This window comes from Somniosus microcephalus, chromosome 1 (assembly GCF_052327205.1).
Source record: "Somniosus microcephalus isolate GS21.2 chromosome 1, FLI_Smic_1.0, whole genome shotgun sequence".
NCBI classification, from domain to species: domain Eukaryota; kingdom Metazoa; phylum Chordata; class Chondrichthyes; order Squaliformes; family Somniosidae; genus Somniosus; species Somniosus microcephalus.
In genome coordinates this window covers 250770963-250795706 of record NC_140987.1, presented here as the reverse complement: position 1 = coordinate 250795706, position 24744 = coordinate 250770963, and positions in this window count along the sequence as shown.

Below are 24744 nucleotides of genomic sequence, written 5' to 3'. Positions count from 1 at the left end.
CAGATGCAAAAAATTCATTTAAAACCCCGCCTACATCATCTGGCTCTACACACAGATTGCCACTTTGGTCCCTAATGGGCCCTACCCTTTCCCTGGTTATCCTCTTGCCCTTAATATACTTATAAAACATCTTAGGATTTTCCTTTATTTTGCTCGCCAGTGTTATCTCATGGCCCCTCCTCGCACTCCTAATTTCTTTTTTAAGTATGCCCCTGCCCATCATTCTCTGCCCATCACTCTCTGGCCATCACTCTCTCTCCATCACTCAATTCAATTCAATTCAATTCAAACCGCTTTATTGGCATGATAAGGTACATCTTATGTTGCCAAAGCATCAAAATACATTTATGGTTGAACACATAAACGCAGATCTATTCATACATTGTATAAACAGATATGTCCTTGAGTGTATAAATATACATTCGTATAATTTGTATATACTCTTTTCTTAGGTTTACTGGTTGTCCCTCTGTTTATGGCAAGCTGTAACATAGTGTGCCGCTAAGGTTACACAGTTTCTCTGTTCCCCTAGTAGGTATGGGAGTTTTTGGTCGTCATTCAAATTTCTGAATTCAGGGCATATTTGTGTGAATTTTTGGTAGAAATTCTCCCTGATGCCCTGATATTTTCCACAAACTGTGAGGAAGTGCATCTCTGTCTCCACCACTCCCCGACTGCAGTGAGAGCATATCCTGTCCTCTCTTGGCAGCCGGGTCTGTCTGTGTCTGCCTTTTTCGATGGCCAGGCTATGTTCACTAAGTCTGTACCTTGTCAAGGTTTTTTCTCAGTTTGCTATCCTTTACCATGGTCAGGTATTCAGCCATGTTGTATTGTCTGTTTAGGGCCAAGTAGCAATTGCGTTTGTTTTGGGTTTTTGTTGTTTCTGCCCAATATGACAGGTATTTTTCCTTTTGCTTAGTGACAATTGTGTTGGGTCGAATTCTCTGTGCTACGATGTCACTGTCCTGGGGCTGGTTATTGTTAGTAGTGTTAGTGGTTGCTTCACTGAATCCCAGGACTAGTTGACTGAGGGTATTCTTCTTTATGGTCCTCTCTTGGCATTTCAGGGCTTCGTAATGATAGCAGTGGGGGTTGCTCATTTTTAGGTGTTTCCAAAATTTGGTGGCTCTTTTTTGGATAGTAATTATTAATGGATATTGGCCTAGTTCTGCCCTGCATGCATTGTTTACGGTTTTCCTTTGAGTCCGGAGGATACTTTTACAGAATTCTGCATGTAGGATCTCAATTGGGTGTTTCTCCCATTTTGCAAATTCTTGTTGTGTTAGCGGTCCCCACACCTCACTTCCATAGAGTGCAATTGGTTCAATTACTGATTTAAAAATTTTGAGCCAAATGCTAATTGGGATTTCTATTTGGATTGATCTTTTAATGGCATAGAAAGCCCTTTTAGCTTTCTCTTTCAGTTCATTCACAGCCAGATGAAAATTTCCCGTAGAGCTGATTTTTAAGCCCAAGTATGTGTAGTTAGTGGTTTGTTCAATTTTAGTTGTTCCTAGTGTGAAATTTATTCTGGGCCCCTGATGTCTGGATCTTTGCTGGAACACAAGGACTTTGGTTTTTTGGTGGTTTATTGTCAGGGCCCAGGTCTGACAGAATGACTCCAGCAGATCCAGGTTCTGTTGTAGACCCTGCTTAGTTGGTGACAGCAGAAACAGGTCATCTGCATAGAAGAGGAATTTAAACTTGGATTCATATAACACTCTCTGCCCATCATTCTCTGCCCATCACTCTCTGCCCATCACTCTCTGCCCATCATTCTCTGCCCATCACTCTCTGCCCATCATACTCTGCCCATCATTCTCTGCCCATCACTCTCTGTCCATCACTCTCTGCCCATCATTCTCTACCAATCATTCTCTGTCCATCAGTCTCTGCCCATCATTCTCTGCCCATCACTCTCTGCCCATCACTCTCTGCCCATCATTCCCTGCCCATCACTCTCTGCCCATTACTCTCTGCCTATCACTCTCTGCCCATCATTCTCTGTCCATCACTCTCTGCCCATCACTCTCTGCCCACCACTCTCTGCCCATCACTCTCTGTCCATCATTCTCTGCCCATCATTCTCTGCCCATCACTCCCTGCCCATCACTCTCTGCCTATCACTCTCCGCCCATCATTCTCTGTCCATCACTCACTGCCCATCACTCACTGCCCATCACGCTCTGCCCATCACTCACTGTCCATCATTCTCTGCCCATCACTCTCTGCCCATCACTCTCTGCACATCACTCTCTGACAATCATTCTCTGCCCATTATTCTCTGCCCATCACTCTCTGCCCATCACACTCTGCCCATCACTCTCTGCCATCACTCTCTGCCCATCACTCCCTGCCCATCACTCTCTGCCCATCACTCTCTGCCAATCACTCTCTGCCCATCACTCTCTGCCCATCACTCTCTGCCTATCACTCTCTGCCCATCACTCTCTGCCCATCACTCCCTGCCCATCACTCTCTGCCCATCATTTTCTGCCGATCACTCTCTGCCCATCACTCTCTGCCCATCACTCTCTGCCCATCATTCTCTGCCCATCACTCACTGCCCATCAATCTCTGCCCATCACTCTCTGCCCATCGTTCTCTGCCCAACACTCTCTGGCCATCATTCTCTGCCCATCACTCTCTGCCCATCACTCTCTGCCCATCATTCTCTGCCCATCACTCTCTGCCCATCATTCTCTGCCCATCACTCTCTGCCCATCACGCTCTGTCCATCATTCTCTGCCCATCACTCTCTGCCCATCATTCCCTGCCCAACATTTTCTGCCCATCACTCTCTGCCCATCAATCTCTGCCCATCATTCTCTGCCCATCACTCTCTGCCAATCATTCTCTGCCCATCACTCTCTGCCCATCATTCTCTGCCCATCATTCTCTGCCCATCACTCTCTGCCCATCACTCTCTGCCCATCATTCTCCAGCCACCAACCTCTGCCCATCATTCTCTACCAATCACTCTCTGCCCATCACTCTCTGCCTATCACTCTCTGCCCATCATTCTCTGTCCATCACTCTCTGCCCATCACTCTCTGCCCATCACTCTCTGCCCATCACTCTCTGCCCATCACTCTCTGCCCATCACTCTCTCCCTATCACTCTCTGCCCATCATTCTCTGCCCATCACTCTCTGCCCATCACTCTCTGCCCATCACTCTCTGCAAATCACTCTCTGCCCATCACACTCTGTTCATCACTCTCTGCCCATCACTCTCTGCTCATCACTCTCTGCCCATCACAATCTGTCCATCATTCTCCACCCATCACTCTCTGCCCATCACTCTCTGCCCATCACACTCTGTCCATCATTCTCTGCCCATCACTCTCTGCCCATCATTCTCTGTCCATCACTCTCTGCCTATCACTCTCTGCCCATCACTCTCTGGCCATCACTCTCTGCCAAACACTCTCTGCCCATCATTCTCTGCCCATCACTCTCTGCCCATCACTCGCTGCCCATCACTCTCTGCCCATCACTCTCTGGCCATCACACTCTGCCCATCACTCTCTGCCCATCACTCTCTGGCCATCACTCTCTGCCCATCACTCACTGCCAATCACTCACTGCCCATCACTCTCTGGCCATCACTCTCTGCCAATCACTCTCTGCCCATCATTCTCTGCCCATCACTCTCTGCCCATCATTCTCTGCCCATCATTCTCTGTCCATCACTCTCTGCCCATCACTCTCTGCCCATCACTCTCTGCCCATCACTCTCTGCCCATCACTCTCTGCCCATCACTCTCTCCCTATCACTCTCTGCCCATCATTCTCTGCCCATCACTCTCTGCCCATCACTCTCTGCCCATCACTCTCTGCAAATCACTCTCTGCCCATCACACTCTGTTCATCACTCTCTGCCCATCACTCTCTGCTCATCACTCTCTGCCCATCACAATCTGTCCATCATTCTCCACCCATCACTCTCTGCCCATCACTCTCTGCCCATCACACTCTGTCCATCATTCTCTGCCCATCACTCTCTGCCCATCATTCTCTGTCCATCACTCTCTGCCTATCACTCTCTGCCCATCACTCTCTGGCCATCACTCTCTGCCAAACACTCTCTGCCCATCATTCTCTGCCCATCACTCTCTGCCCATCACTCGCTGCCCATCACTCTCTGCCCATCACTCTCTGGCCATCACACTCTGCCCATCACTCTCTGCCCATCACTCTCTGGCCATCACTCTCTGCCCATCACTCACTGCCAATCACTCACTGCCCATCACTCTCTGGCCATCACTCTCTGCCAATCACTCTCTGCCCATCATTCTCTGCCCATCACTCTCTGCCCATCATTCTCTGCCCATCACTCTCTGCCCATCACTCTCTGCCCATCACTCTCTGCCCATCACTCTCTGCCCATCATTCTCTGTCCATCACTCTCTGCCCATCATTCTCTACCCATCACTCTCTGCCCATCACACATTGTCCATCATTCTCTGCCCATCACTCTCTGCCCATCATTCTCTGTCCATCACTCTCTGCCCATCAATCTCTGCCAATCACTCTATGCCAATCACTCCCTGCCCATCACTCTCTGCCCATCACTCTCTGCCCATCACTCACTGCCCATCACTCTCTGCCCATCACTCTCTGGCCATCACTCTCTGCCCATCACTCTCTGCCCATCACTCTCTGGCCATCACTCTCTGCCCATCACTCACTGCCAATCACTCACTGCCCATCACTCTCTGGCCATCACTCTCTGCCAATCACTCTGTGCCCATCATTCTCTGCCCATCACTCTCTGCCCATCATTCTCTGCCCAACGCTCTCTGCCCATCACTCTCTGCCCATCACTCTCTGCCCATCACTCTCTGCCCATCATTCTCTGTCCATCACTCTCTGCCCATCATTCTCTACCCATCACTCTCTGCCCATCACACATTGTCCATCATTCTCTGCCCATCACTCTCTGCCCATCATTCTCTGTCCATCACTCTCTGCCCATCAATCTCTGCCAATCACTCTATGCCAATCACTCCCTGCCCATCACTCTCTGCCCATCACTCTCTGCCCATCACTCACTGCCCATCACTCTCTGCCCATCACTCTCTGGCCATCACTCTCTGCCCATCACTCTCTGCCCATCACTCTCTGGCCATCACTCTCTGCCCTTCACTCTCTGCCCATCATTCTCTGCCGATCACGCTCTGCCCATCACTCTCTGGCCATCACTCTCTGCCAATCACTCTCTGCCCATCATTCTCTACCCATCACTCTCTGCCCATCTTTCTCTGCCCATCACTCTCTGCCCATCACTCTCTGACCATCACTGTCTGCCCATCACTCTCTGCCCATCATTCTCTGTCCATCACTCTCTGCCCATCACTCTCTGCCCATCACTCTCTGCCCATCACACTTTGTCCATCATTCTCTGCCCATCACTCTCTGCCCATCATTCTCTGTCCATCACTCTCTGCCCATCAATCTCTGGCAATCACTCTCTGCCAATCACTCCCTGCCCATCACTCTCTGCCCATCACTCTCTGCCCATCACTCACTGCCCATCACTCTCTGCCCATCACTCTCTGGCCATCACTCTCTGCCCATCACTCTCTGCCCATCACTCTCTGGCCATCACTCTCTGCCCATCACTCTCTGCCCATCATTGTCTGCCGATCACTCTCGGCCCATCACTCTCTGTCCATCACTCTCTGCCCATCATTCTCCGTCCATCACTCTCTGCCCTTCACTCTCTGTCCATCACTCTCTGCCCATCACTCTCTGCCCATCACTCTCCACCCATCACTCTCTGCCTAACATTCTCTGCCCATCACTCTCTGCCCATCACTCTCTGCCCATCATTCCCTGCCCATCACTCTCTGCCCATTACTCTCTGCCTATCACTCTCTGCCCATCATTCCTTGCCCATCACTCTCTGCCCATTACTCTCTGCCTATCACTCTCTGCCCATCATTCTCTGTCCATCACTCTCTGCCCATCACTCTCTGCCCATCACTCTCTGGCCATCACTCTCTGCCCATCACTCTCTGTCCATCATTCTCTGCCCATCATTCTCTGCCCATCACTCCCTGCCCATCACTCTCTGCCTATCACTCTCTGCCCATCATTCTCTGTCCATCACTCACTGCCCATCACTCACTGCCCATCACGCTCTGCCCATCACTCACTGTCCATCATTCTCTGCCCATCACTCTCTGCCCATCACTCTCTGCACATCACTCTCTGACAATCATTCTCTGCCCATCACTCTCTGCCCATCACTCTCTGCCCATGACACTCTGCCCATCACTCTCTGCCATCACTCTCTGCCCATCACTCCCTGCCCATCACTCTCTGCCCATCACTCTCTGCCAATCACTCTCTGCCCATCACTCTCTGCCCATCACTCTCTGCCTATCACTCTCTGCCCATCACTCCCTGCCCATCACTCCCTGCCCATCACTCTCTGCCCATCATTTTCTGCCGATCACTCTCTGCCCATCACTCTCTGCCCATCACTCTCTGCCCATCATTCTCTGCCCATCACTCTCTGCCCATCAATCTCTGCCCATCACTCTCTGCCCATCGTTCTCTGCCCAACACTCTCTGGCCATCATTCTCTGCCCATCACTCTCTGCCCTTCACTCTCTGCCCATCATTCTCTGCCGATCATGCTCTGCCCATCACTCTCTGGCCATCACTCTCTGCCAATCACTCTCTGCCCATCATTCTCTACCCATCACTCTCTGCCCATCTTTCTCTGCCCATCACTCTCTGCCCATCACTCTCTGACCATCACTGTCTGCCCATCACTCTCTGCCCATCATTCTCTGTCCATCACTCTCTGCCCATCACTCTCTGCCCATCACTCTCTGCCCATCACACTTTGTCCATCATTCTCTGCCCATCACTCTCTGCCCATCATTCTCTGTCCATCACTCTCTGCCCATCAATCTCTGGCAATCACTCTCTGCCAATCACTCCCTGCCCATCACTCTCTGCCCATCACTCTCTGCCCATCACTCACTGCCCATCACTCTCTGCCCATCACTCTCTGGCCATCACTCTCTGCCCATCACTCTCTGCCCATCACTCTCTGGCCATCACTCTCTGCCCATCACTCTCTGCCCATCATTGTCTGCCGATCACTCTCGGCCCATCACTCTCTGTCCATCACTCTCTGCCCATCATTCTCCGTCCATCACTCTCTGCCCTTCACTCTCTGTCCATCACTCTCTGCCCATCACTCTCTGCCCATCACTCTCCACCCATCACTCTCTGCCTAACATTCTCTGCCCATCACTCTCTGCCATCACTCTCTGCCCATCATTCCCTGCCCATCACTCTCTGCCCATTACTCTCTGCCTATCACTCTCTGCCCATCATTCCTTGCCCATCACTCTCTGCCCATTACTCTCTGCCTATCACTCTCTGCCCATCATTCTCTGTCCATCACTCTCTGCCCATCACTCTCTGCCCATCACTCTCTGGCCATCACTCTCTGCCCATCACTCTCTGTCCATCATTCTCTGCCCATCATTCTCTGCCCATCACTCCCTGCCCATCACTCTCTGCCTATCACTCTCTGCCCATCATTCTCTGTCCATCACTCACTGCCCATCACTCACTGCCCATCACGCTCTGCCCATCACTCACTGTCCATCATTCTCTGCCCATCACTCTCTGCCCATCACTCTCTGCACATCACTCTCTGACAATCATTCTCTGCCCATCACTCTCTGCCCATCACTCTCTGCCCATGACACTCTGCCCATCACTCTCTGCCATCACTCTCTGCCCATCACTCCCTGCCCATCACTCTCTGCCCATCACTCTCTGCCAATCACTCTCTGCCCATCACTCTCTGCCCATCACTCTCTGCCTATCACTCTCTGCCCATCACTCCCTGCCCATCACTCCCTGCCCATCACTCTCTGCCCATCATTTTCTGCCGATCACTCTCTGCCCATCACTCTCTGCCCATCACTCTCTGCCCATCATTCTCTGCCCATCACTCTCTGCCCATCAATCTCTGCCCATCACTCTCTGCCCATCGTTCTCTGCCCAACACTCTCTGGCCATCATTCTCTGCCCATCACTCTCTGCCCTTCACTCTCTGCCCATCATTCTCTGCCGATCACGCTCTGCCCATCACTCTCTGGCCATCACTCTCTGCCAATCACTCTCTGCCCATCATTCTCTACCCATCACTCTCTGCCCATCTTTCTCTGCCCATCACTCTCTGCCCATCACTCTCTGACCATCACTGTCTGCCCATCACTCTCTGCCCATCATTCTCTGTCCATCACTCTCTGCCCATCACTCTCTGCCCATCAATCTCTGCCCATCACACATTGTCCATCATTCTCTGCCCATCACTCTCTGCCCATCATTCTCTGTCCATCACTCTCTGCCCATCAATCTCTGGCAATCACTCTCTGCCAATCACTCCCTGCCCATCACTCTCTGCCCATCACTCTCTGCCCATCACTCACTGCCCATCACTCTCTGCCCATCACTCTCTGGCCATCACTCTCTGCCCATCACTCTCTGCCCATCACTCTCTGGCCATCACTCTCTGCCCATCACTCTCTGCCCATCATTGTCTGCCGATCACTCTCGGCCCATCACTCTCTGTCCATCACTCTCTGCCCATCATTCTCCGTCCATCACTCTCTGCCCTTCACTCTCTGTCCATCACTCTCTGCCCATCACTCTCTGCCCATCACTCTCCACCCATCACTCTCTGCCTAACATTCTCTGCCCATCACTCTCTGCCCATCACTCTCTGCCCATCATTCCCTGCCCATCACTCTCTGCCCATTACTCTCTGCCTATCACTCTCTGCCCATCATTCCTTGCCCATCACTCTCTGCCCATTACTCTCTGCCTATCACTCTCTGCCCATCATTCTCTGTCCATCACTCTCTGCCCATCACTCTCTGCCCATCACTCTCTGGCCATCACTCTCTGCCCATCACTCTCTGTCCATCATTCTCTGCCCATCATTCTCTGCCCATCACTCCCTGCCCATCACTCTCTGCCTATCACTCTCTGCCCATCATTCTCTGTCCATCACTCACTGCCCATCACTCACTGCCCATCACGCTCTGCCCATCACTCACTGTCCATCATTCTCTGCCCATCACTCTCTGCCCATCACTCTCTGCACATCACTCTCTGACAATCATTCTCTGCCCATCACTCTCTACCCATCACTCTCTGCCCATGACACTCTGCCCATCACTCTCTGCCATCACTCTCTGCCCATCACTCCCTGCCCATCACTCTCTGCCCATCACTCTCTGCCAATCACTCTCTGCCCATCACTCTCTGCCCATCACTCTCTGCCTATCACTCTCTGCCCATCACTCCCTGCCCATCACTCCCTGCCCATCACTCTCTGCCCATCATTTTCTGCCGATCACTCTCTGCCCATCACTCTCTGCCCATCACTCTCTGCCCATCATTCTCTGCCCATCACTCTCTGCCCATCAATCTCTGCCCATCACTCTCTGCCCATCGTTCTCTGCCCAACACTCTCTGGCCATCATTCTCTGCCCATCACTCTCTGCCCATCACTCTCTGCCCATCAATCTCTGCCCATCACTCTCTGCCCATCATTTTCTGCCCATCACTCTCTGCCCATCACGCTCTGTCCATCATTCTCTGCCCATCACTCTCTGCCCATCATTCCCTGCCCAACATTCTCTGCCCATCAATCTCTGCCCATCAATCTCTGCCCATCATTCTCTGCCCATCACTCTATGCCCATCATTCTCTGCCCATCACTCTCTGCCCATCACTCTCTGCCCATCATTCTCTGCCCATCACTCTCTGCCCATCACTCTCTGCCCATCATTCTCTAGCCACCAATCTCTGCCCATCATTCTCTACCAATCACTCTCTGCCCATCACTCTCTGCCTATCACTCTCTGCCCATCATTCTCTGTCCATCACTCTCTGCCCATCACTCTCTGCCCATCACTCTCTGCCCATCACTCTCTGCCCATCACTCTCTGCCCATCACTCTCTCCCTATCAGTCTCTGCCCATCATTCTCTGCCCATCACTCTCTGCCCATCACTCTTTGCCCATCACACTCTGTCCATCATTCTCTGCCCATCACTCTCTGCCCATCATTCTCTGTCCATCACTCTCTGCCTATCACTCTCTGCCCATCACTCTCTGGCCATCACTCTCCGCCAAACACTCTCTGCCCATCATTCTCTGCCGATCACTCTCTGCCCATCACTCGCTGCCCATCACTCTCTGCCCATCACTCTCTGGCCATCACACTCTGCCCATCACTCTCTGCCCATCACTCTCTGGCCATCACTCTCTGCCCATCACTCACTGCCAATCACTCACTGCCCATCACTCTCTGGCCATCACACTCTCCCAATCACTCTCTGCCCATCATTCTCTGCCCATCACGCTCTGCCCATCATTCTCTGCCCATCACTCTCTGCCCATCACTCTCTGCCCATCACTCTCTGCCCATCATTCTCTGTCCATCACTCTCTGCCCATCATTCTCTACCCATCACTCTCTGCCCATCACACATTGTCCATCATTCTCTGCCCATCACTCTCTGCCCATCATTCTCTGTCCATCACTCTCTGCCCATCAATCTCTGCCAATCACTCTATGCCAATCACTCCCTGCCCATCACTCTCTGCCCATCACTCTCTGCCCATCACTCACTGCCCATCACTCTCTGCCCATCACTCTCTGGCCATCACTCTCTGCCCATCACTCTCTGCCCATCACTCTCTGGCCATCACTCTCTGCCCTTCACTCTCTGCCCATCATTCTCTGCCGATCACGCTCTGCCCATCACTCTCTGGCCATCACTCTCTGCCAATCACTCTCCGCCCATCATTCTCTACCCATCACTCTCTGCCCATCATTCTCTGCCCATCACTCTCTGCCCATCACTCTCTGACCATCACTCTCTGCACATCACTCTCTGCCCATCATTCTCTGTCCATCACTCTCTGCCCATCACTCTCTGCCCATCACTCTCTGCCCATCACATTTTGTCCATCATTCTCTGCCCATCACTCTCTGCCCATCATTCTCTGTCCATCACTCTCCACCCATCAATCTCTGGCAATCACTCTCTGCCAATCACTCCCTGCCCATCACTCTCTGCCCATCACTCTCTGCCCATCACTCACTGCCCATCACTCTCTGCCCATCACTCTCTGGCCATCACTCTCTGCCCATCACTCTCTGCCCATCACTCTCTGGCCATCACTCTCTGCCCATCACTCTCTGCCCATCATTCTCTGCCGATCACTCTCGGCCTATCACTCTCTGTCCATCACTCTCTGCCCATTATTCTCTGTCCATCACTCTCTGCCCTTCACTCTCTGTCCATCACTCTCTGCCTATCACTCTCTGCCCATCACTCTCCACCATCACTCTCTGCCTAACATTCTCTGCCCATCACTCTCTGCCCATCACTCTCTGCCCATCATTCCCTGCCCATCACTCTCTGCCCATTACTCTCTCCCTATCACTCTCTGCCCATCATTCCCTGCCCATCACTCTCTGCCCATTACTCTCTGCCTATCACTCTCTGCCCATCATTCTCTGTCCATCACTCTCTGCCCATCACTCTCTGCCCATCACTCTCTGGCCATCACTCTCTGCCCATCACTCTCTGCCCATCATTCTCTGCCGATCACTCTCAGCCCATCACTCTCTGTCCATCACTCTCTGCTCATCATTCTCTGCCCATCACTCTCTGCCCATCACTCTATGCCCATCACTCTCTGCCCATCATTCCCTGCCCATCACTCTCTGCCCATTACTCTCTGCCAATCACTCTCCGCCCATCATTCTCTACCCATCACTCTCTGCCCATCATTCTCTGCCCATCACTCTCTGCCCATCACTCTCTGACCATCACTCTCTGCACATCACTCTCTGCCCATCATTCTCTGTCCATCACTCTCTGCCCATCACTCTCTGCCCATCACTCTCTGCCCATCACATTTTGTCCATCATTCTCTGCCCATCACTCTCTGCCCATCATTCTCTGTCCATCACTCTCCACCCATCAATCTCTGGCAATCACTCTCTGCCAATCACTCCCTGCCCATCACTCTCTGCCCATCACTCTCTGCCCATCACTCACTGCCCATCACTCCCTGCCCATCACTCTCTGGCCATCACTCTCTGCCCATCACTCTCTGCCCATCACTCTCTGGCCATCACTCTCTGCCCATCACTCTCTGCCCATCATTCTCTGCCGATCACTCTCGGCCTATCACTCTCTGTCCATCACTCTCTGCCCATTATTCTCTGTCCATCACTCTCTGCCCTTCACTCTCTGTCCATCACTCTCTGCCCATCACTCTCTGCCCATCACTCTCCACCATCACTCTCTGCCTAACATTCTCTGCCCATCACTCTCTGCCCATCACTCTCTGCCCATCATTCCCTGCCCATCACTCTCTGCCCATTACTCTCTCCCTATCACTCTCTGCCCATCATTCCCTGCCCATCACTCTCTGCCCATTACTCTCTGCCTATCACTCTCTGCCCATCTATCTCTGTCCATCACTCTCTGCCCATCACTCTCTGCCCATCACTCTCTGGCCATCACTCTCTGCCCATCACTCTCTGCCCATCATTCTCTGCCGATCACTCTCGGCCCATCACTCTCTGTCCATCACTCTCTGCTCATCATTCTCTGCCCATCACTCTCTGCCCATCACTCTATGCCCATCACTCTCTGCCCATCATTCCCTGCCCATCACTCTCTGCCCATTACTCTCTGCCTATCACTCTCTGCCCATCATTCTCTCTCCATCACTCTCTGCCCATCACTCTCTGCCCACCACTCTCTGCCCATCACTCTCTGTCCATCATTCTCTGCCCATCACTCTCTGCCCATCACTCCCTGCCCATCACTCTCTGCCTATCACTCTCTGCCCATCATTCTCTGTCCATCACTCACTGCCCATCACTCACTGCCCATCACGCTCTGCCCATCACTCACTGTCCATCATTCTCTGCCCATCACTCTCTGGCCATCACTCTCTGCACATCACTCTCTGACAATCATTCTCTGCCCATCACTCTCTGCCCATCACTCTCTGCCCATCACACTCTGCCCATCACTCTCTGCCTATCACTCTCTGCCCATCACTCTCTGCCCATCACTCCCTGCCCATAACACTCTGCCCATCATTTTCTGCCGATCACTCTCTGCCCATCACTCTCTGCCCATCACTCTCTGCCCATCATTCTCTGCCCATCACTCTCTGCCGATCACTCTCTGCCCATCACTCTCTGCCCATCGTTCTCTGCCCTTCACTCTCTGCCCATCATTCTCTGCCGATCACGCTCTGCCCATCACTCTCTGGCCATCACTCTCTGCCAATCACTCTCTGCCCATCATTCTCTACCCATCACTCTCTGCCCATCTTTCTCTGCCCATCACTCTCTGCCCATCACTCTCTGACCATCGCTGTCTGCCCATCACTCTCTGCCCATCATTCTCTGTCCATCACTCTCTGCCCATCACTCTCTGCCCATCACTCTCTGCCCATCACACTTTGTCCATCATTCTCTGCCCATCACTCTCTGCCCATCATTCTCTGTCCATCACTCTCTGCCCATCAATCTCTGCCCATCATTCCCTGCCCATCACTCTCTGCCCATTACTCTCTGCCTATCACTCTCTGCCCATCATTCCTTGCCCATCACTCTCTGCCCATTACTCTCTGCCTATCACTCTCTGCCCATCATTCTCTGTCCATCACTCTCTGCCCATCACTCTCTGCCCACCACTCTCTGCCCATCACTCTCTGTCCATCATTCTCTGCCCATCACTCTCTGCCCATCACTCCCTGCCCATCACTCTCTGCCTATCACTCTCTGCCCATCATTCTCTGTCCATCACTCACTGCCCATCACTCACTGCCCATCACGCTCTGCCCATCACTCACTGTCCATCATTCTCTGCCCATCACTCTCTGCCCATCACTCTCTGCACATCACTCTCTGACAATCATTCTCTGCCCATCACTCTCTGCCCATCACTCTCAGCCCATCACACTCTGCCCATCACTCTCTGCCTATCACTCTCTGCCCATCACTCTCTGCCCATCACTCCCTGCCCATCACACTCTGCCCATCATTTTCTGCCGATCACTCTCTGGCCATCACTCTCTGCCCATCACTCTCTGCCCATCATTCTCTGCCGATCACTCTCGGCCTATCACTCTCTGTCCTTCACTCTCTGCCCATTATTCTCTGTCCATCACTCTCTGCCCTTCACTCTCTGTCCATCACTCTCTGCCCATCACTCTCTGCCCATCACTCTCCACCATCACTCTCTGCCTAACATTCTCTGCCCATCACTCTCTGCCCATCACTCTCTGCCCATCATTCCCTGCCCATCACTCTCTGCCCATTACTCTCTCCCTATCACTCTCTGCCCATCATTCCCTGCCCATCACTCTCTGCCCATTACTCTCTGCCTATCACTCTCTGCCCATCTATCTCTGTCCATCACTCTCTGCCCATCACTCTCTGCCCATCACTCTCTGGCCATCACTCTCTGCCCATCACTCTCTGCCCATCATTCTCTGCCGATCACTCTCGGCCCATCACTCTCTGTCCATCACTCTCTGCTCATCATTCTCTGCCCATCACTCTCTGCCCATCACTCTATGCCCATCACTCTCTGCCCATCATTCCCTGCCCATCACTCTCTGCCCATTACTCTCTGCCTATCACTCTCTGCCCATCATTCTCTGTCCATCACTCTCTGCCCATCACTCTCTGCCCACCACTCTCTGCCCATCACTCTCTGTCCATCATTCTCTGCCCATCACTCTCTGCCCATCACTCCCTGCCCATCACTCTCTGCCTATCACTCTCTGCCCATCATTCTCTGTCCATCACTCACTGCCCATCACTCACTGCCCATCACGCTCTGCCCATCACTCACTGTCCATCATTCTCTGCCCATCACTCTCTGCCCATCACTCTCTGCACATCACTCTCTGACAATCATTCTCTGCCCATCACTCTCTGCCCATCACTCTCTGCCCATCACACTCTGCCCATCACTCTCTGCCTATCACTCTCTGCCCATCACTCTCTGCCCATCACTCCCTGCCCATCACACTCTGCCCATCATTTTCTGCCGATCACTCTCTGCCCATCACTCTCTGCCCATCACTCTCTGCCCATCATTCTCTGCCCATCACTCTCTGCCGATCACTCTCTGCCCATCACTCTCTGCCCATCGTTCTCTGCCCTTCACTCTCTGCCCATCATTCTCTGCCGATCACGCTCTGCCCATCACTCTCTGGCCATCACTCTCTGCCAATCACTCTCTGCCCATCATTCTCTACCCATCACTCTCTGCCCATCTTTCTCTGCCCATCACTCTCTGCCCATCACTCTCTGACCATCGCTGTCTGCCCATCACTCTCTGCCCATCATTCTCTGTCCATCACTCTCTGCCCATCACTCTCTGCCCATCACTCTCTGCCCATCACACTTTGTCCATCATTCTCTGCCCATCACTCTCTGCCCATCATTCTCTGTCCATCACTCTCTGCCCATCAATCTCTGCCCATCATTCCCTGCCCATCACTCTCTGCCCATTACTCTCTGCCTATCACTCTCTGCCCATCATTCCTTGCCCATCACTCTCTGCCCATTACTCTCTGCCTATCACTCTCTGCCCATCATTCTCTGTCCATCACTCTCTGCCCATCACTCTCTGCCCACCACTCTCTGCCCATCACTCTCTGTCCATCATTCTCTGCCCATCACTCTCTGCCCATCACTCCCTGCCCATCACTCTCTGCCTATCACTCTCTGCCCATCATTCTCTGTCCATCACTCACTGCCCATCACTCACTGCCCATCACGCTCTGCCCATCACTCACTGTCCATCATTCTCTGCCCATCACTCTCTGCCCATCACTCTCTGCACATCACTCTCTGACAATCATTCTCTGCCCATCACTCTCTGCCCATCACTCTCTGCCCATCACACTCTGCCCATCACTCTCTGCCTATCACTCTCTGCCCATCACTCTCTGCCCATCACTCCCTGCCCATCACACTCTGCCCATCATTTTCTGCCGATCACTCTCTGCCCATCACTCTCTGCCCATCACTCTCTGCCCATCATTCTCTGCCCATCACTCTCTGCCGATCACTCTCTGCCCATCACTCTCTGCCCATCGTTCTCTGCCCTTCACTCTCTGCCCATCATTCTCTGCCGATCATGCTCTGCCCATCACTCTCTGGCCATCACTCTCTGCCAATCACTCTCTGCCCATCATTCTCTACCCATCACTCTCTGCCCATCTTTCTCTGCCCATCACTCTCTGCCCATCACTCTCTGACCATCACTGTCTGCCCATCACTCTCTGCCCATCATTCTCTGTCCATCACTCTCTGCCCATCACTCTCTGCCCATCACTCTCTGCCCATCACACTTTGTCCATCATTCTCTGCCCATCACTCTCTGCCCATCATTCTCTGTCCATCACTCTCTGCCCATCAATCTCTGGCAATCACTCTCTGCCAATCACTCCCTGCCCATCACTCTCTGCCCATCACTCTCTGCCCATCACTCACTGCCCATCACTCTCTGCCCATCACTCTCTGGCCATCACTCTCTGCCCATCACTCTCTGCCCATCACTCTCTGGCCATCACTCTCTGCCCATCACTCTCTGCCCATCATTGTCTGCCGATCACTCTCGGCCCATCACTCTCTGTCCATCACTCTCTGCCCATCATTCTCCGTCCATCACTCTCTGCCCTTCACTCTCTGTCCATCACTCTCTGCCCATCACTCTCTGCCCATCACTCTCCACCCATCACTCTCTGCCTAACATTCTCTGCCCATCACTCTCTGCCCATCACTCTCTGCCCATCATTCCCTGCCCATCACTCTCTGCCCATTACTCTCTGCCTATCACTCTCTGCCCATCATTCCTTGCCCATCACTCTCTGCCCATTACTCTCTGCCTATCACTCTCTGCCCATCATTCTCTGTCCATCACTCTCTGCCCATCACTCTCTGCCCATCACTCTCTGGCCATCACTCTCTGCCCATCACTCTCTGTCCATCATTCTCTGCCCATCATTCTCTGCCCATCACTCCCTGCCCATCACTCTCTGCCTATCACTCTCTGCCCATCATTCTCTGTCCATCACTCACTGCCCATCACTCACTGCCCATCACGCTCTGCCCATCACTCACTGTCCATCATTCTCTGCCCATCACTCTCTGCCCATCACTCTCTGCACATCACTCTCTGACAATCATTCTCTGCCCATCACTCTCTGCCCATCACTCTCTGCCCATGACACTCTGCCCATCACTCTCTGCCATCACTCTCTGCCCATCACTCCCTGCCCATCACTCTCTGCCCATCACTCTCTGCCAATCACTCTCTGCCCATCACTCTCTGCCCATCACTCTCTGCCTATCACTCTCTGCCCATCACTCCCTGCCCATCACTCCCTGCCCATCACTCTCTGCCCATCATTTTCTGCCGATCACTCTCTGCCCATCACTCTCTGCCCATCACTCTCTGCCCATCATTCTCTGCCCATCACTCTCTGCCCATCAATCTCTGCCCATCACTCTCTGCCCATCGTTCTCTGCCCAACACTCTCTGGCCATCATTCTCTGCCCATCACTCTCTGCCCATCACTCTCTGCCCATCAATCTCTGCCCATCACTCTCTGCCCATCATTTTCTGCCCATCACTCTCTGCCCATCACGCTCTGTCCATCATTCTCTGCCCATCACTCTCTGCCCATCATTCCCTGCCCAACATTCTCTGCCCATCAATCTCTGCCCATCAATCTCTGCCCATCATTCTCTGCCCATCACTCTATGCCCATCATTCTCTGCCCATCACTCTCTGTCCATCACTCTCTGCTCATCATTCTCTGCCCATCACTCTCTGCCCATCACTCTATGCCCATCACTCTCTGCCCATCATTCCCTGCCCATCACTCTCTGCCCATTACTCTCTGCCTATCACTCACTGCCCATCATTCTCTGTCCATCACTCTCTGCCCATCACTCTCTGCCCACCACTCTCTGCCCATCACTCTCTGTCCATCATTCTCTGCCCATCACTCTCTGCCCATCACTCCCTGCCCATCACTCTCTGCCTATCACTCTCTGCCCATCATTCTCTGTCCATCACTCACTGCCCATCACTCACTGCCCATCACGCTCTGCCCATCACTCACTGTCCATCATTCTCTGCCCATCACTCTCTGCCCATCACTCTCTGCACATCACTCTCTGACAATCATTCTCTGCCCATCACTCTCTGCCCATCACTCTCTGCCCATCACACTCTGCCCATCACTCTCTGCCTATCACTCTCTGCCCATCACTCTCTGCCCATCATTCTCTGTCCATCACTCACTGCCCATCACTCACTGCCCATCACGCTCTGCCCATCACTCACTGTCCATCATTCTCTGCCCATCACTCTCTGCCCATCACTCTCTGCACATCACTCTCTGACAATCATTCTCTGCCCATCACTCTCTGCCCATCACTCTCTGCCCATCACACTCTGCCCATCACTCTCTGCCTATCACTCTCTGCCCATCACTCTCTGCCCATCACTCCCTGCCCATCACACTCTGCCCATCATTTTCTGCCGAACACTCTCTGCCCATCACTCTCTGCCCATCACTCTCTGCCCATCATTCTCTGCCCATCACTCTCTGCCGATCACTCTCTGCCCATCACTCTCTGCCCATCGTTCTCTGCCCTTCACTCTCTGCCCATCATTCTCTGCCGATCACGCTCTGCCCATCACTCTCTGGCCATCACTCTCTGCCAATCACTCTCTGCCCATCATTCTCTACCCATCACTCTCTGCCCATCTTTCTCTGCCCATCACTCTCTGCCCATCACTCTCTGCCCATCATTCTCTGTCCATCACTCTCTGCCCATCACTCTCTGCCCATCACTCTCTGCCCATCACACTTTGTCCATCATTCTCTGCCCATCACTCTCTGCCCATCATTCTCTGTCCATCACTCTCTGCCCATATATCTCTGGCAATCACTCTCTGCCAATCACTCCCTGCCCATCACTCTCTGCCCATCACTCTCTGCCCATCACTCACTGCCCAACACTCTCTGCCCATCACTCTCTGGCCATCACTCTCTGCCCATCACTCTCTGCCCATCACTCACTGCCCAACACTCTCTGCCCATCACTCTCTGCCCATCACTCTCTGCCCATCACTCTCTGCACATCACTCTCTGACAATCATTCTCTGCCCATCACTCTCTGCCCATCACTCTCTGCCCATGACACTCTGCCCATCACTCTCTGCCATCACTCTCTGCCCATCACTCCCTGCCCATCACTCTCTGCCCATCTCTCTCTGCCAATCACTCTCTGCCCATCACTCTCTGCCCATCACTCTCTGCCTATCACTCTCTGCCCATCACTCCCTGCCCATCACTCCCTGCCCATCACTCTCTGCCCATCATTTTCTGCCGATCACTCTCTGCCCATCACTCTCTGCCCATCACTCTCTGCCCATCATTCTCTGCCCATCACTCTCTGCCCATCAATCTCTGCCCATCACTCTCTGCCCATCGTTCTCTGCCCAACACTCTCTGGCCATCATTCTCTGCCCATCACTCTCTGCCCATCACTCTCTGCCCATCAATCTCTGCCCATCACTCTCTGCCCATCATTTTCTGCCCATCACTCTCTGCCCATCACGCTCTGTCCATCATTCTCTGCCCATCACTCTCTGCCCATCATTCCCTGCCCAACATTCTCTGCCCATCAATCTCTGCCCATCAATCTCTGCCCATCATTCTCTGCCCATCACTCTATGCCCATCATTCTCTGCCCATCACTCTCTGTCCATCACTCTCTGCTCATCATTCTCTGCCCATCACTCTCTGCCCATCACTCTATGCCCATCACTCTCTGCCCATCATTCCCTGCCCATCACTCTCTGCCCATTACTCTCTGCCTATCACTCACTGCCCATCATTCTCTGTCCATCACTCTCTGCCCATCACTCTCTGCCCACCACTCTCTGCCCATCACTCTCTGTCCATCATTCTCTGCCCATCACTCTCTGCCCATCACTCCCTGCCCATCACTCTCTGCCTATCACTCTCTGCCCATCATTCTCTGTCCATCACTCACTGCCCATCACTCACTGCCCATCACGCTCTGCCCATCACTCACTGTCCATCATTCTCTGCCCATCACTCTCTGCCCATCACTCTCTGCACATCACTCTCTGACAATCATTCTCTGCCCATCACTCTCTGCCCATCACTCTCTGCCCATCACACTCTGCCCATCACTCTCTGCCTATCACTCTCTGCCCATCACTCTCTGCCCATCATTCTCTGTCCATCACTCACTGCCCATCACTCACTGCCCATCACGCTCTGCCCATCACTCACTGTCCATCATTCTCTGCCCATCACTCTCTGCCCATCACTCTCTGCACATCACTCTCTGACAATCATTCTCTGCCCATCACTCTCTGCCCATCACTCTCTGCCCATCACACTCTGCCCATCACTCTCTGCCCATCACTCTCTGGCCATCACTCTCTGCCCATCACTCTCTGCCCATCACTCTCTGGCCATCACTCTTTGCCCATCACTCTCTGCCCATCATTGTCTGCCGATCACTCTCGGCCCATCACTCTCTGTCCATCACTCTCTGCCCATCATTCTCCGTCCATCACTCTCTGCCCTTCACTCTCTGTCCATCACTCTCTGCCCATCACTCTCTGCCCATCACTCTCCACCCATCACTCTCTGCCTAACATTCTCTGCCCATCACTCTCTGCCCATCACTCTCTGCCCATCATTCCCTGCCCATCACTCTCTGCCCATTACTCTCTGCCTATCACTCTCTGCCCATCATTCCTTGCCCATCACTCTCTGCCCATTACTCTCTGCCTATCACTCTCTGCCCATCATTCTCTGTCCATCACTCTCTGCCCATCACTCTCTGCCCATCACTCTCTGGCCATCACTCTCTGCCCATCACTCTCTGTCCATCATTCTCTGCCCATCATTCTCTGCCCATCACTCCCTGCCCATCACTCTCTGCCTATCACTCTCTGCCCATCATTCTCTGTCCATCACTCACTGCCCATCACTCACTGCCCATCACGCTCTGCCCATCACTCACTGTCCATCATTCTCTGCCCATCACTCTCTGCCCATCACTCTCTGCACATCACTCTCTGACAATCATTCTCTGCCCATCACTCTCTGCCCATCACTCTCTGCCCATGACACTCTGCCCATCACTCTCTGCCATCACTCTCTGCCCATCACTCCCTGCCCATCACTCTCTGCCCATCACTCTCTGCCAATCACTCTCTGCCCATCACTCTCTGCCCATCACTCTCTGCCTATCACTCTCTGCCCATCACTCCCTGCCCATCACTCCCTGCCCATCACTCTCTGCCCATCATTTTCTGCCGATCACTCTCTGCCCATCACTCTCTGCCCATCACTCTCTGCCCATCATTCTCTGCCCATCACTCTCTGCCCATCAATCTCTGCCCATCACTCTCTGCCCATCGTTCTCTGCCCAACACTCTCTGGCCATCATTCTCTGCCCATCACTCTCTGCCCATCACTCTCTGCCCATCAATCTCTGCCCATCACTCTCTGCCCATCATTTTCTGCCCATCACTCTCTGCCCATCACGCTCTGTCCATCATTCTCTGCCCATCACTCTCTGCCCATCATTCCCTGCCCAACATTCTCTGCCCATCAATCTCTGCCCATCAATCTCTGCCCATCATTCTCTGCCCATCACTCTATGCCCATCATTCTCTGCCCATCACTCTCTGTCCATCACTCTCTGCTCATCATTCTCTGCCCATCACTCTCTGCCCATCACTCTATGCCCATCACTCTCTGCCCATCATTCCCTGCCCATCACTCTCTGCCCATTACTCTCTGCCTATCACTCACTGCCCATCATTCTCTGTCCATCACTCTCTGCCCATCACTCTCTGCCCACCACTCTCTGCCCATCACTCTCTGTCCATCATTCTCTGCCCATCACTCTCTGCCCATCACTCCCTGCCCATCACTCTCTGCCTATCACTCTCTGCCCATCATTCTCTGTCCATCACTCACTGCCCATCACTCACTGCCCATCACGCTCTGCCCATCACTCACTGTCCATCATTCTCTGCCCATCACTCTCTGCCCATCACTCTCTGCACATCACTCTCTGACAATCATTCTCTGCCCATCACTCTCTGCCCATCACTCTCTGCCCATCACACTCTGCCCATCACTCTCTGCCTATCACTCTCTGCCCATCACTCTCTGCCCATCACTCCCTGCCCATCACACTCTGCCCATCATTTTCTGCCGAACACTCTCTGCCCATCACTCTCTGCCCATCACTCTCTGCCCATCATTCTCTGCCCATCACTCTCTGCCGATCACTCTCTGCCCATCACTCTCTGCCCATCGTTCTCTGCCCTTCACTCTCTGCCCATCATTCTCTGCCGATCACGCTCTGCCCATCACTCTCTGGCCATCACTCTCTGCCAATCACTCTCTGCCCATCATTCTCTACCCATCACTCTCTGCCCATCTTTCTCTGCCCATCACTCTCTGCCCATCACTCTCTGCCCATCATTCTCTGTCCATCACTCTCTGCCCATCACTCTCTGCCCATCACTCTCTGCCCATCACACTTTGTCCATCATTCTCTGCCCATCACTCTCTGCCCATCATTCTCTGTCCATCACTCTCTGCCCATATATCTCTGGCAATCACTCTCTGCCAATCACTCCCTGCCCATCACTCTCTGCCCATCACTCTCTGCCCATCACTCACTGCCCAACACTCTCTGCCCATCACTCTCTGGCCATCACTCTCTGCCCATCACTCTCTGCCCATCACTCTCTGGCCATCACTCTCTGCCCATCACTCTCTGCCCATCATTGTCTGCCGATCACTCTCGGCCCATCACTCTCTGTCCATCACTCTCTGCCCATCATTCTCCGTCCATCACTCTCTGCCCTTCACTCTCTGCCCATCACTCTCTGCCCATCACTCTCTGCCCATCACTCTCCACCCATCACTCTCTGCCTAACATTCTCTGCCCATCACTCTCTGCCCATCACTCTCTGCCCATCATTCCCTGCCCATCACTCTCTGCCCATTACTCTCTGCCTATCACTCTCTGCCCATCATTCCTTGCCCATCACTCTCTGCCCATTATTCTCTGCCTATCGCTCTCTGCCCATCATTCTCTGTCCATCACTCTCTGCCCATCACTCTCTGCCCATCACTCTCTGGCCATCACTCTCTGCCCATCACTCTCTGTCCATCATTCTCTGCCCATCATTCTCTGCCCATCACTCCCTGCCCATCACTCTCTGCCTATCACTCTCTGCCCATCATTCTCTGTCCATCACTCACTGCCCATCACTCACTGCCCATCACGCTCTGCCCATCACTCACTGTCCATCATTCTCTGCCCATCACTCTCTGCCCATCACTCTCTGCACATCACTCTCTGACAATCATTCTCTGCCCATCACTCTCTGCCCATCACTCTCTGCCCATGACACTCTGCCCATCACTCTCTGCCATCACTCTCTGCCCATCACTCCCTGCCCATCACTCTCTGCCCATCACTCTCTGCCAATCACTCTCTGCCCATCACTCTCTGCCCATCACTCTCTGCCTATCACTCTCTGCCCATCACTCCCTGCCCATCACTCCCTGCCCATCACTCTCTGCCCATCATTTTCTGCCGATCACTCTCTGCCCATCACTCTCTGCCCATCACTCTCTGCCCATCATTCTCTGCCCATCACTCTCTGCCCATCAATCTCTGCCCATCACTCTCTGCCCATCGTTCTCTGCCCAACACTCTCTGGCCATCATTCTCTGCCCATCACTCTCTGCCCATCACTCTCTGCCCATCAATCTCTGCCCATCACTCTCTGCCCATCATTTTCTGCCCATCACTCTCTGCCCATCACGCTCTGTCCATCATTCTCTGCCCATCACTCTCTGCCCATCATTCCCTGCCCAACATTCTCTGCCCATCAATCTCTGCCCATCAATCTCTGCCCATCATTCTCTGCCCATCACTCTATGCCCATCATTCTCTGCCCATCACTCTCTGTCCATCACTCTCTGCTCATCATTCTCTGCCCATCACTCTCTGCCCATCACTCTATGCCCATCACTCTCTGCCCATCATTCCCTGCCCATCACTCTCTGCCCATTACTCTCTGCCTATCACTCACTGCCCATCATTCTCTGTCCATCACTCTCTGCCCATCACTCTCTGCCCACCACTCTCTGCCCATCACTCTCTGTCCATCATTCTCTGCCCATCACTCTCTGCCCATCACTCCCTGCCCATCACTCTCTGCCTATCACTCTCTGCCCATCATTCTCTGTCCATCACTCACTGCCCATCACTCACTGCCCATCACGCTCTGCCCATCACTCACTGTCCATCATTCTCTGCCCATCACTCTCTGCCCATCACTCTCTGCACATCACTCTCTGACAATCATTCTCTGCCCATCACTCTCTGCCCATCACTCTCTGCCCATCACACTCTGCCCATCACTCTCTGCCTATCACTCTCTGCCCATCACTCTCTGCCCATCACTCCCTGCCCATCACACTCTGCCCATCATTTTCTGCCGATCACTCTCTGCCCATCACTCTCTGCCCATCACTCTCT